Source organism: Alligator mississippiensis, chromosome 2 (assembly GCF_030867095.1).
Source record: "Alligator mississippiensis isolate rAllMis1 chromosome 2, rAllMis1, whole genome shotgun sequence".
NCBI classification, from domain to species: Eukaryota; Metazoa; Chordata; order Crocodylia; family Alligatoridae; genus Alligator; species Alligator mississippiensis.
The window spans coordinates 118426432-118440878 of NC_081825.1; the positions used below are offsets into that span (position 1 = coordinate 118426432).

The following is a 14447-nucleotide window of genomic DNA, read 5'->3' on the forward strand; positions in this document are numbered from 1 at the left end:
CCATCATGGAGAAGGGAGAGGATGGTGACAAATTTTAGTGGGCATCCACACTTGAGAAGGATCCTCTACAACACTTCTTAGCTGACAGACCTGAAAGCTTCCATGTGAGGTCAAAGAAGGCCATGTAGAGAGGCTTATGTTGCTCCTGGCATTTGTCCTGCAGCTGGTGAGCTGTGAAGATCATGTCAGTTGTGCCTTTTGATGCCCTAAACTCGCACTGAGATTCTGGGAGAAACTCTTCAGCAAGCAGAAGGAGATGGTTCAGGAGGGTTCTCTCAATGATCTTTCCTGTGGTGGGCAGAAAGATGATCCCTCTGTAATTTTCACAGTTGGATCTGTTTCCTTTCTTGAAGTCTGTAACAATTATGGTGTTCCTGAGGTCTTCTCAGATTTCCTGATCATAAATTTCATAGACATTTGGGCTGGAAGGGACCCCGAAGGATCGAGTCCAGCCCGCTGCCCCAGGGGCAGGCAGTCAGCTGGGATCATAGGATCCCAGCAAGATAAACATCCAAATGTGTCTTGAAGGCATTCAAAGTGGGTGCTTGAACCACCTCCGGTGGCAGTGTATTCTAAACCTTGGGGGCTTGGACAGTAAAGAAGTTCTTCCATATGTCCAACCTGAATCGGTTGCAGTGGAGTTCGTGATAGTTCGATCTTGTCATCCCTTGGGGCACTCTGGTGAATAGACATTCCCTCAGATCCTGGTGAACACCCCTGATAAAATTATAGGTGGCCACCAGATCACCCCTGAGCCTGTTCTTTTCCAGGCTGAAGAGTCCTATGGCTCTCAACCTGTCATCATAAGGTCTGTTTTCCTCACCTCTGATCATGCACATGGCTCTCCTCTGGACTCTCTCAAGCTTCTCCACATCCTTTTTGAATTGTGGAGCCCAAAACTGGATGCAGTACTCCAGCTGTGGCCTCACCAAGGTCAAGTACAATGGCAGAATGATGTCCTGGGATTTGCTTGAGAAGCATCTACGGATGCAAGCCAGCGTTTTGCTCACTTTACTAGCTGCAGCATCATATTGAAGGCTCACGTTCATTTTGTGGTTAATCATGACCCCCAAGTCCCTTTCATCCATAGTGCTAGCCAGCATTGCACTGATGAGCCTATAAGCTTGCTGCAGGTTTTTCCTCCCAAGGTGGAGAACTTTGCATTTTTCAGTGTTAAACACCATCAGGTTCTTATCCGCCCATTTCATGATCCTGTCAAGACCTGCCTGGATCACCCTCCTATCTTCAGGTGTGGATGCTTTACCCCAGAATTTGGTGTCATCGGCAAACTTGACCAGCACACTGCTGACACCAATGTCTACATCATTGATGAAGATTTTTATAAGTACAGGCCCTAGGACAGAGCCTTGAGGGACCCCACTGGTCACAGCACACCAAGACGGTTGACTTCCGTCAACCACCACCCTCTGGGTCCTACCGCAGAACTTCTCCAGGCTGATGGGCAAATAGTTTGCCGGATCTACTTTCCCCCTTTCTTGTAGATAGGTACCACATTGGACATCCTCCAATCTTTGGGCACTTCACCAGAGCACCAGGAGTTCTCAAAGATCCATGCCAGGGGCTGAGCTATGATGCTTGCCAGCTCCTTGAGTACCCTTGGGTGTAAACCGTCAGGGCCGGCTGACTTGAAGGTATCCAGCCTGTCAAGGTGTTCCTTCATGAGGTCAGCTTTGATGCAGGGTAAGGAATCTCCCATACCTGGGTCTCCCTGACCCACAGTGGGCAGGGGCATCCCATGGGACTGGTGAAAAACTGGTGCAAAGTACCCATTAAGCAAGTTTACTTTTTTATGGGCATCGGTTGTCAGTTGTCCCATCTGGTTTAGCAGGGGTCCAGTGTTGCCCTTGCTTTTCCTCCAGCTCCCCGCACATCTGAAAAAGGACTTTTTATTGTCCTTGATATTTGTAGCTAGCTGGAGTTCCATCGCAGCCTTGGCTTTCCTGGTTTGCTCTCTGCAGGTCTGGACCAGAGCAGAGTATTCCTCCTTGGTGGTGGTTCCAGTCCTCCATGCTTTTTAGGTCTTCCTTTTAAGATGCACGAGGTCCACAGGAGGTCTGCTAGTTCCCTGGAGAGCCAAGAGGGGTGTTGTGTCCTTTTGCTGCCTTTCCTCCATTTCAGATCCTTAAGATGAGGGGGGATCCTCTCCCTCTGCCCGCCACCCACTTGAAGATTTCTGCAGGGATTCCATCTGTTCCAGATGCCTTGTCATTCTTCATCTGCTTGATGACCTTCCTTACCTCAAGGGTTGGAGGGATTCTGAGATAATCTCTAACTGCATGTTGCATGATGGAATTGAGAACACTCTAGTCAAAAAGAGTGTTGATTGAAAAGGTCTTCAAAATGATCTTTCCAACAGGCATTGATGGCTCTTCTTTTCTTCAGATCTCCACCATCCTTAGGTCTCAAGGGGGTTGATCCTTGAGTGCTCAGAACATAGATGGCTTTGGTGGCACTGAAGAAACACTACATATTGTGGATGTCAGTGAGATGTTGAATCTCCTTAGCCCTGGCTTCCCACGATTTGTTTTTCATACTGCTGGTCTTCCTTTGGACCTCTGCCTTGGCTTGTTGGAGATCCAATTTCTTTTTCTTGAAGTTGGTATTGTTTTGCACAAAAGACCTTGCTCTTCCAATTGATAAACTCTTGGATCTCCTGATCATTCTCATCAAACTAGTCTTGATGTTTCCTGGTAGAAAATCCAAGCGTCTCTTCACAGGCACTGATGACAGTGGTCTTGAGGGCACCCCAAACACTGCTGACATTCTCCCATTGGTGATGATTGAAATTCACCAGTTTTTTGTTGAGGCACCGGTGGAAGAGGTCTCACTTGGGTTCTTGAGTCCTTTAACGTTGCTCTTCCATCGGCATTGCTTCTGCTGCAGCCATAGGGAATTCACTGAATTGGTTTATGAGTTTATTCTTAATGGAAAAACTAACTCCATGAAGTCAGCATTCTCCTTCCTGTTTACCTTTCCAGGAGGAGATATAGCTGCCTCCGTGTTCTTTGATCTTCCAATTTCTCACTTTCTGAGTCTTGCTCAGTGCAGCTACATCTGTGCTGTGTCACCTGAGTTTTCAGGCCACAGTTGCAGTGCAGTACCCTGGGCATTCACTATTAGGGTTTTTCATGAGGGTCCTGACATTCCAGGTCCCAAAAATGATGTGCCTTTGCTGGTATTTTTGACCACAGTAAAGGTGATCTCACTGGATGTGATTATCCAGTCAGGAAGAAGGTAGATAGGCTATGCTTAGGGCACTCTTTCTAGTCCCTCTACATGTGGGGTGAGCAGAGAAGATCCTGAAGAGAGCTGCTCAGTCACAATTACAGCTGCCAAATCACACTCCTGTCTTGTCCAAGTGCTAAATGACCTTCTTGTAACTGTCACCTTCATACCAGTTCATAACTAGACACTTTCAGACCTCAAAATTCTGCTCCCCTCGCCATTCGTTGGTTATCAAAGGGCTTGAGGAATGTGTTGGAAAAGCTGTTTCCATGGAATATGCCTGTGCATGACTTCTTTTATCATGGAGAAACTGCTGTATATCAGCTTCCACATAGCTCTTGACAGAACATGCCCTTGATCCAATGGCAAGGAGACCAAGACAACTAGGGATCTCATTCTGCTCCAGCTTTTGCAGCCATTGAGATTCTAACACCTTTTTCTACCATTGAGAGCATGCAGACCCATGGCTGACGTGTAGGCAGGCTTATTATAGTAGCAACCTGTACTCGCTATGTTACAACACCGCCAAAAGATATATGTTGCTTTTCAGGAGGGAAAGAATTGCCATCTGCTGTCCGCACCACAGCTTGCTGATGCTGTTGCTGCTTGCTCCGCAACTGCTAATTCATCAGCGTTATCCCTGCTTATTTCACAGCTATCTGATCCCTGAAGGTCATTTCACTATCTGCCATCTGTGGACACACTCTGTAGCAATACAGTTCTGCCCCACTGGGAGGTAAAATAAGGTTTAGATTGTAAACTTTGTTTCAAGCTCAACTATGAAGTGATTTCTGCGGTACCATAATCTATCAAGATATTGTATTTTATGCTCTTTTTATACCATCCTCTGTAAGCACCTTCCAGATATTTTAAGACAGAAAAATGTCTGTTGTCCTTCCTACATGTCTGTCGAACAAACCACTTGGTTGCTTTCTCTGTTTTGATTGTGTTTTATTACTTATAACTGAGGGATATATCTGTTTGAGTTGTGCATCTGTACATGGGAAGATCTTATTGAGGGAAAGCCAAGTTAAATAAATTAATATAAATTAATAAACAGAGGAATACACAAATAAATTCAGTAAAGTCTCACTGACTCAGAGAAGAAGGAACATAAAGACTTATAAAACTCTGCCGTGTTTCACCCACCATTAGTAAAAGGCTAATCTCAAACAATGAGTGACCCAAAAGGTCTTGACTGATCTTCAGCTTGCTTAAGTTTGCAAATGGCCTCTGAGAAGGTAACCTTGCTAAACCTTGGTTCTGTTGAAAGATACAGAACTGAAATTAAATGGAGATCATTTGAACTGTCAATATACATGCTGTAGTGTCATGTATTGGCTAAAAGATAGGACACTGTGAACTTGTGCATATAATACAGATATGTGACTAGCAAACATAGGTTTTTTACTAAGTAAAAAGAAAAAGAGGTGCAGTGAGGAGGGAAGCCTTTTTGGCCCTGCAAACATTTAATCAAATGCTTAATTTATAACTTATCACATAACTAGTGTTTTATTGTTCCAATTTCAAAATAATAAGTGAAGATACTACAAGAAAAGATTTATATAAAGGTCATTAAAAGGTAAATTTACTGGAATGATCTGATTATGCTAAATAAAAAGGAAAAATGCTTACAAACATGACAAATCAGGCAAAAGATATAGTTCTTCTCAACTCCTTTCCTCAACCCCAAAATACCTCATTGAAAATAATATCCTCTTTTCTTTCCTTTTATTCCAAGATAGACAATTTTTAACATGCCTGAAAAGCTGCCAAAACACAATGAAAATATTTCAACCCTCATATAACCTCCATAACAGAAATTAGCACTGATTGAAAAATGTTTGTTTTTTTTTTTAGTCACTAAAAAGATGAAAGCTGCTATTTAATATTCATCCAACTTTAAAAACAAACCTGTGTCAAACAGGACTACACTAGGCATTAGATAGCTTTTTCAATATTTACTCGAAGCACATGGTATATTAAATAATAAAAATGTCTAGAAATGTTAGTACTATTACTATACATTGTGGCAGGGCTATTTCTCTAAAGCAGTGCAATTATCCAGAAACTGGATATATATTGTCAGTAAAAGGCAGAATTGATCAAAATATTTGGTGTGTAATATTTTCAGCTAGATTACATTTTCTGCATTAACATTACTGCATTTAATTTTTTTTTGCAACTCGACCCCCAGTATTTTGTGTCATTTTGTTAACACGGCAGCAATATGCATGCTTTCTTTAATCACATTTTTTGAAGTGGAAAACTTTTTGATGCAAGGAACAACTGTTATTCCATAGTTATTAAGCCAAATTCATTTTTAGTCTAAAACAAGTGAAAACAGCAGAGCTACACCAAAAATTACTTTGATTCTTAATGCGTCCAATTTTGCTTTAAGATATACCATTGCCAAGCCATTCACTTCAATGGACTTATTCCCTATTTGTATAGATGTAACTGAGAACAGAGATTGGCTTGATCTCAGTTGCATTGGCTTAACAAATCCATCAGCTTTAATGGAGTTATTCTGGGAAATGTTTTTGAACTCATTTTTCTGTGGTGCATTTATCCCCTGATAAATACTAGCCACTAACAACTGCTATTTTGCAAGCTTGTTGCCGGACTCCCCATAAAATGGCAATAACAAACCATTTAAAAATCTCTTCAAATAAGAGGGAGATATTGAAAGACAGAGAAAACAAAGATATTTAATATTTTTTATTCTTACAGTGGGATGTGTATATGCATACCCAAAGCCTACATAGGAAAGCCGCCAGAAGACAAGTTCCCTGGACTAAATGGCTCTGAATTTTGCCTCTTAAGGTTATTCATTAGAGTATGTTTCATTTGAAAGACATTGGAAACTTGAAATTAATGTCTAATTTTAGATAAATCAGATTTGTCAAAGTCCTGCTTAGCAAGGATCTTATGCTAAAGTGTCCATTGTAAACTGCCTTTTATTCCTGTTTTATTTTATTGTTTTAGTTTCATAGGGCAGAAGGAGCATTTGGACCAGTTAGTATGATCTCCTCATGTCACAGGTCATTAGATTTCACATAGGACCCTGGCAGACATCATTTCCATTAAACAACAGGTACTGCTGCTTGACAAAAATTGTCACACTGTGTGACCTACTTCAGGTTCACAGGGCAAGCTATCCAGAGGAGAAAGAGTGCCCTGAGGACTTGTTCTGCCAGCATTTGCCAGCAAGGGGAGCTGGAGAGTTGCTCTGTCAGAGGGCCAAAATAATTAATGGCATAGTTCCTATTCTGCCAAATTTCTAGACCCAGGGACTGCATCCAAACAAGCGGAGCCATGTAGTATGTGGTGCCGCAGACACATCTGCGGCACTATATACTGCAAATTCACCTGTTCTCCATGTTACAAGGGAGCAGCGTGGCTGATTTTTCTTAAACCCTAGGCTAAGTACAGTCAAAAAGCCTGAGGTTGAATTGATTCAGTCTTTGCAGGTTAGTCTAAGCTACAGAGATTAAATTGAAATAGAAGTGAACAAACATTAACCTTTGATTCAGGAAATTAAGCCATATGCCTGCAGTGGCTCAGGCCAGAAGCTGGGGGGGACCACTACAGCACAGCTCTCTGGCATGTAGCCAGCATGGCCTTTGTGTTCACTTCCTCTTCCTGATGCCCCTGAGCTCTCTGAGATTTCAGTCCAGACTTACAGCAGCAGGATTCTGCAGGTTTGCTTATCACTTCCTCTTCCTGCTTCCAGGTGCCTCTGGGATTCATAGTCCAGTTGCAGCCAGCAGTAAATTTGAATGAAGGAAGGGGTGTTTAACACCCGTCCCTGGCCCCAGACCCCAGGCAGGGTTTGCCTGGGGGGAGGGGCAGTTCCCCTCCCCCCAGACTAGGCTGCATCCCAGCCAGGCTTGCCCCCCTTTCCCCACCCCTTTGGCAATCAGCCCTCACTTCTCTGCCTAGGGAGCAGAGAGGTGGGTCAGCTTAGGTCCCATTCAGCCATGGTGCAGGTCGGGGTGTCACCTCCAAGCCTGTATGCAAGTTGAGGGTTATTTGACCCCGAATGGAGCACCTTACATTTGGAAGTGTTAAACTTCATCTGGTTCCAGTCTGCCCAACTCTCGAGCCTGTCCAGGTCTGCCTGTATCAGCAACCTATCTTCTGGCATGGCCACACTGCCCCATAACTTGGTGTCATCCAAGAGCTTGGCCAGCGAGCGTTTCACTCCCTGATTCAAATCATTGATAAAGATGCTGAAAATCACTGGTCCAAGCATGGACCCATGAAGGACACCACTTGCCATTTTTTGTCAAGATGACACGGATCCATTCAAGAGAACTCTCTGGGTCCTACCCTGTAGCCAGTTTCCCACCCACTGAACCGTCAAGCAGCTGACCCACAATATTCCAGTTTTCCCACAAGGATATCATGGGATACTTGATCAAAAACCTTTTGGAAGTCTAGGTTAGAACATCTACCTTGTCTCCCATGTCCAGGTGGTGAGAGACCTGGTCATAGAAGGAGATGAGATTGGTAAGTCAAGACCTACCTGCAACAAAGCCATGCTGGCTGTCATTCAGAATCTTACCTTCAGTGAGCATATCACACATAGATTCTTTAATGAGCTTTTCCAGGATTTTCCCTGGGATAGAAGTTAGGTTGGTTGGCTTATAGTTGCCTGGATCTTCCCTCTTTCCCTTCTTAAAGATGGGCACAAGGTTGGCCTTCTTCCAGTCCCCAGGGATCTCCCCTGTGCACCACAAATTCTGAAAGAGCTTTGCTAGGGGTTCTGCAGTGACCTCAGCCAGCTCTTTCAGCACTGTCAGATGAGTCTACCGGTCCCACCAACTTATAAATGTATAGCTTTTCTAGTTGGTATTGCACTCACTCAGCATCCACAGTGGGGAAGCTGACAGTCCCAGCATGCCCCCTATGAGCCTTATCTCACTTGACTATCCCCATGGTCCAGTGAAATACCAAAGCAAAGTGGGCATTCAGGAGTTCAGTTTTTTCCTGCATGTCAGTTATTAGCTGTCCTGAGGTGTTAAGCAGGGGTCTTGCACTTCCATTTCTTTTCAGGTTTATCTTAAATCAGTTTCAGCCATTTTGAAACTCATTTATGTGCACTGAGCTTCTGTTACAGGTTTAAACCAATTTCTGATCACTTAAATCAGCTTATGTGTAACTTCTATCCCTAGCCTTGGAGATCCAGGGGTCAAAAAAACCCATGCTAAAAAAAGTGGAGCAGTGCATGTCAGGGCAGCATGTGCCACTCAAAACTGGAGCTTGGCTGGCTGAAGCCAGGCTCCAAGTGGCAGGATTGCTGCTGCTACAGCCCCAGAAGGCCCCCAGGACTCCAGGAAAGGCTGCTGGGATGAGCCAAGTGCTGGCCCCAGCCTCCCCTGCCCCATCCAGAGTAACCTGCTGCGCACTAGAGGGCTCATGGTACACGTGTTCCCAAGGGACAACTAGTGGTGGCACAAGGTATGCCAATGCTAATTGTCCCTGGAGAACCAAACTTCCATGCTCATGTGGATACAGCCTGAAGAGCTCTATGACTGGTCTCTGCAGGCCAAGTAAGTCATGGAGCTGCCCCAGCAGGTGTACTCTGAGCATCAGAGGCAGAACCTATTGTTACCATATTTTCTTGCATATAATGCATGCTTCCAATTGCATCAGTTGTTTTTTGGGGGAAATGTGGGTGCATGTACACATTCATTAATGTGCCGTAGTTACTGCACATTAAATTTAGTACTTGCATAACTAAGTACTAAATCAACATGCAATCACTGGTGCTACTGTGCAGTAGTGCCAGTGCATGGCTTTTTAGTGATACTAGTAGCCTGATATTACTGCACAGTAGCATATTAGGATAGGTTTTGCCTGGCACACTATTGCACAGTAAAATTAGGCTACTGCACAGTTAGCATCTTGTGTAGATGCACCCACTGGGTAAAAAATGGGAGAAAATATTATACTAATGCACTGATGCTTGTATGCCCCCTCCACACACATAAATTTATTTTATAAGATTTCTATGCCAGCCTTTACAAAGGAGGCTCAGGACAGCTCATAATAAAAACCAGATACATTATAAAGACCAATATTAAAAATAAAACAATAAGTACTAAAACACTCATCAAGAAACACCCCCAAAACTTTTAATCTGCCTGTTGAAGACCAGCCCAAATAAAAAGGTTTTACAATGACTTCTTTCCATTTTTCTTAGCTTTCATAGCCAGACTCCTTGAGGATGGAGAATGTGCCCATGGATGCTTGTTTCTCACAGAGGCTCACAAAAGCTTGGATTAGGCCAGGAAATGGGAAACTCTCAGCATGGCAGAGGATCTGCTTTTATAACCTTCATATTTCCATAGCAAGTACAAAACATATTCTGTCACAATTTTAAAAATACTCTGTAAACAAACTATGATACATCTATCATACTTGTGTTAGAGTGTTTTTACATAGCTTTATTATAATTCCAAAAGTAATCTATAAACTGGGTGGCTAGTTTGTGATTTGCATTAACACCTGTGTTATAACATGCAGCACCCAGGAATTTGCTCTCTAAGTGAAGAAGAAACCTTTATACTATTCCATATTTATAAATGGAGAAGTATATGGCATTTAGTCTGCCTGCATAAACTTCAGAGAACCGATTTCCTCCCTGAAGAGCACATAATATCTCCACATATAAGTAAATCAGGTCAACATGTCGTCTTTTATATTATGGTATGGTAAACTAGCTTTCCTGCTCCTTTGCAGTCTAATTTTTCTTTGCAGCTATTTAAAACATATTGGAGTATAACATTACTGTTTAGCCTGCTTCCTGCACTGTCTGATTTTGCTAAATGATAAACTTAATAGCCTTTAGTGACAGACAGCAGCTGAGGCGTTGCGGGGGGGGGGGGGTTCATCTCTAGCAGCAGCCTAAAACATTTATAGCAGTTTAATAACAACATCAATAAAAAAGGCAGATCTACTGTGAGATGCTTGTGGTGGCAATTACTCTACTTTATTTACTTTGGCTGCAAATAGCATAGAGCAGAATGGTAAGCACTATAGTGCTTACTAAGCACCGCCTCTTCTTTTCTGGTCATTCATATCCTATGTCTGGACAGGGAAAGGGAAAAAAGCCCACCAAAAAAATAATAAAATCCCAGTAAAATATACAGTACAGATACCATACTCTACCTGGCACAGACCATATTTCTTTAGCATGCAGACATTCATTCTGCTGTTGTAGCAGGATGCATTAGTATTAGCATTTGATGATCCACATGTAAAAAAAAAAAAAAAAAGCTCTGAAAAGACATTACCTCACAAGGCAAAATTTTGCACTATATTAATTTTTCAAGATTGGATTAAGCCTGTGTGGGTTAAATGTGAACATCAGCAGTTTTAAAACCTCAGTCTGATGCATATGGCACTCTTTACTGTCTGAGAGATTCAAACAGTGGATACTCAAACTCTTTCTGCTGGCAGGAAAAGTCACTGGTGAGGTTTATATATGATTTATCAAGGGGTACCTGATTCCAAATGCCATTCCTTTCTGATGCTCTGGGGAAGTGTAGTTGCTAGAGCAACTTTACATTTGTGCTACCTGCTAGATTGCCACTGAAAATCATCATTATATAGAGGCAACATTTATATTAAGGAGGAAATGCTGGTTACTTTTCATGTGCTTAAGGTTTATGCAGCCTCGAAGTTTAGTCAGTCAATACCTCTCTCTCAGTTTCATGCTATTCTTCAAAAAACTGTGTAGAAAAAAGAAAATGCAAAGCTTTCCTGTAACCACAATTAATCAAAAAGTGGCTGTCTTTGCTTTTCTTTGTTGTTTTTTCTTTTATCTCCAGGTGGGCTTTGTAAGTCTATACAAAGTGAACACAGGGATATTGCACACAGCCAAGTAGGACCAGAGCTGGAACAGTGTGAGGTACTGTCTTGTTGTTAGTAGGGATGAGTGAACTTGGAACAAAGTTCTTCTGAACAGCAACAGAACTGAAAATACCAGCTGGTTTGATCTATATCCAGGCCTTCCAGAGTCTCCTAATTTCTAAAAAAATAGGCTTAGCTTGTAGGAAAAGACCAGAGGTCCCTTGTCCTATTTATCTTTGTACCTTGGCTGTGAATGCCCAACTAGTGTTGTCAACATTTTTCTCCAACTGAAAGGACACCTCCAATGTTCATACACAGACTGATAGCCCATATATGTGTGTGGCATATTTTGACTTTCAATAAGTTCCTATGCAAGACAGACTGAAAAATAAATTGAAAAATATTTGGAAAGAAAAAAAAAAATAATTCACCTAAGCATGACAACTTTTAAACAGTTTTTCCTACCTTGTTCCCCCTACCCATATCCCATATGGCTGCGAGCTCATTGTAAGGGTGTGGCAATTCTGCCAAAGTGCCATACAGAGTCAGCTGGTGAAAGCCATCTTGGCATCAGTCAGGACATGAGCTACAAACTAGGCCATCCCAACCTGCTATAGCCAGCTGTGTCTGGGCACTGTGGTAACAAATGATGACAAGAAAAAAGATCCTGATGATCAACATGACAATCCTACATTCAAAAACCAGTGGCAGGATTTCACCAAAGCCACGGAGCAAAACCTGTCCAAGTACAGACAACTGGCTGATAACCTGAGGGAGAAGGGGTATGATGCAACAATGCAAGCACTGATTGTTGGGGCACTTGCAACATGAGACCCAAGCAATGAGATCATCCTATAAGCCTACAGAGTACCCTGCCACTACTCAAAACAGATGAGGTGCCTTATGGTATCCGATACTATCCAATAGTTGAGGAACATATATGTAAAGGACCTCAAGAGCCATCACCAGTTTGAAGACAGATGGCCAAAACCACCTGCCAGAAGCAAGACAAGGGTAAGAGTGAAACCCTCCCACCCACAACATAGAGTCACAAAGACTGTTAATGCCTTTGAATATCCCCCACCCCACCAATTTCACACATGCTAACACAATTGTCTCTTACAGCTCCATACTGATGCAGTTACCATGCATGGTCTGATTCTCCTTTCTCTCTGGCATCACAATGCATCTTCTCTATATATCAGTCTGGTATGATAGTGCTTCCAGAAGTGGTGCCTTAGTGCTCCCTGAATACATAGCTGGAATTGACTGTCAGAATCCTTGAAAGGGAGAGGAGGTTGGTAGCAGGGAAGAAGTTTCTGTTACTGTACTGCACCTGAAGAGTTTGATTAGATTGCTGTTTCTCCCAGGGGATTCACTGGTGGTGTCCTTTATGACTGGATTTGAACAGAGCTGGTACAGTGTGGAGATTATAATGGACATCAGCTTTTATAAAATGTGAGTGTTAGTATCAGTAGTTTTTAATTCCAAAAGAAGTTTTAGGGGTCAAATTCCAGCCAGAATTTTACCAGATGGCCTATACAAAGTCCCCACATAAAGGGTGTATCTGCCATTGAACTGATCAGAGCAGGAAATCTCAACCCCCTCCCACTTCTACAAAAAATATAAATACTAATGGGCAGAATATGGTACTAAAGCCCGCAACCCCAGGAACTGGCACAGAAAGCCAAAGGGAAGCTAGGGATTAGGATCACAAGCCAACAGGCTAGGGAGAAATAAACAAATACAAGTAGATAAGCATTAACATTATGGATGAATGAACTGTAATGTGGATAGAAAACTGTCTGGATCATCAGGTTTAGAGGGTAGTAGTCAATGGCTTGATGTCTAGTTTGCAGCCGGTATCAAGTAGAGTGCCCCAGGGTCAGTCCTGGGGCTAGTTTTGCTCATCAGTGGCCTGAAAGATAGGATGGATTGCACCCTCAGCAAGTTCACAGATGACACTAAACTGGGGGAAGTAATGCATGTGCTGAAGGGTAGAGCTAGGATTTAGAGAGCCCTCGACAAACTGGAGGATTGGTCCAAAAGTTATCTCATGAGGTTCAATAAAGACAAGTGCAAAGTCCTGCACTTAGGATAGAATAATACCATGCACCTGCACAGGCTGGGGGATGATTGGCTGGCCAGCAGCTCAGACGAAAAGGACCTGGGGGTTACAGTGAACAATAAGTTGAATATGAGCCAACAGTGTGCCATTGTTGAGAAGAAAGCTAATGGCATACTGGGCTGCAGTGGTAGGAGCACTGCCAGGATATTGAGGAAAGTGATTCTTCCCCTCTATTCAGCACTGGTGTGGCTACATCTGGAGGTCTGTGTCCAGTTTTGGGGCCCCAACTCCAGAAAGGATGTAAACAGATTGGAAAGAGTCCAGTAGTAGAAATTGGTAGGGGGCTGGGGAACATGATTTCTGAGGAGAGGCAGAAGGAACTGGGCTTATTTGGTCTGGAGAAGAGAATACCATGGGGGGATTTAATAGCAACCTTCAACTACCTGAAGGGTGGTTCCAAAGAGGATGAAGCTGGACTGTTCTCAGTGGTGGCAGATGACAGAACAAAGATTAACAGTCTCAAATTGCTGCAAGGGAAGTTTAGGCTGGACATTAGGAAAAAACTCTCACACTAGGAAGCCAGTAAAGCACTGGAACAGGTTACCCAAAAACGTTGCGGAGTCTCCATCCTTGGAGAATCTTAAGACCCAACTCAACAAAGCCTTGGCTGGGATGATCTAGTTGGGGGTGGCCCTTGCTTTGAGCAGGGGGTTAAACAAGATGACCTCCTGAGGTTTCTTCCAACCTTGATTTTCTATGATTAAAGTACATCCACTTAGAAGCTGAAAAATAGATAACAAGCAGTAATACTGTGGTATATTCACTCAAAAACAGGTAACTAATAACACACACCAGTACTAAAGTACAGACCCTCGAAGGACCTTGTACCCTCCCACACCTCCACAGGTGTCCCAAACCAGCCTCTAGTCTTGAGAGTGCTCAATTGCTGTCTGCACATCCGTGCCCTGCTGTTACAGCCTGACAGTCCTGGCTCCGTCACTCCTCTGGAGTCTCTGGCCATGCATTTCCCCTCTGCCACTGCATCTGTGCTCTGCTGCTGGTTCCCACACTCTGTTCCTCCTTTCTGCTTCCTGTGTCTTTTGTCTCCCAGCCCACAGGGTCTCTGGGAGTTGTTGTTACATGCAGTTAGCACAGTTTGGCAGTTCACACTCAGCAGAGCTGCTCTCCCTGCTGTCATACATCTACAGTGCATTGCATTTCATTTGCACATTACATTTTTTTTTTTTTTTGGTTTTATTTAAAGGTATCT

At 43.1% G+C, this 14447-nt stretch overlaps 1 long non-coding RNA gene across 3 annotated transcripts in view; it reads right to left on the minus strand.

The window, feature by feature from the left end:
* LOC132248588 (uncharacterized) overlaps window positions 1-14447 on the minus strand; it is a 91896-nt gene that overhangs the window by 27394 nt on the left and 50055 nt on the right. The window contains exons 4-5 of one of the 3 annotated variants that reach the window (XR_009459848.1): window positions 13782-13959; window positions 10426-10468 (exon numbers count right to left, since the gene is read on the minus strand). The exons of 1 other annotated variant lie outside the window; for it this stretch is intronic. This is a non-coding gene — a long non-coding RNA (uncharacterized LOC132248588). Of the gene's footprint in view, window positions 1-10425; window positions 13960-14447 lie in introns of all 3 variants that reach the window. One more of the 3 variants, XR_009459847.1, reaches the window with a different exon arrangement.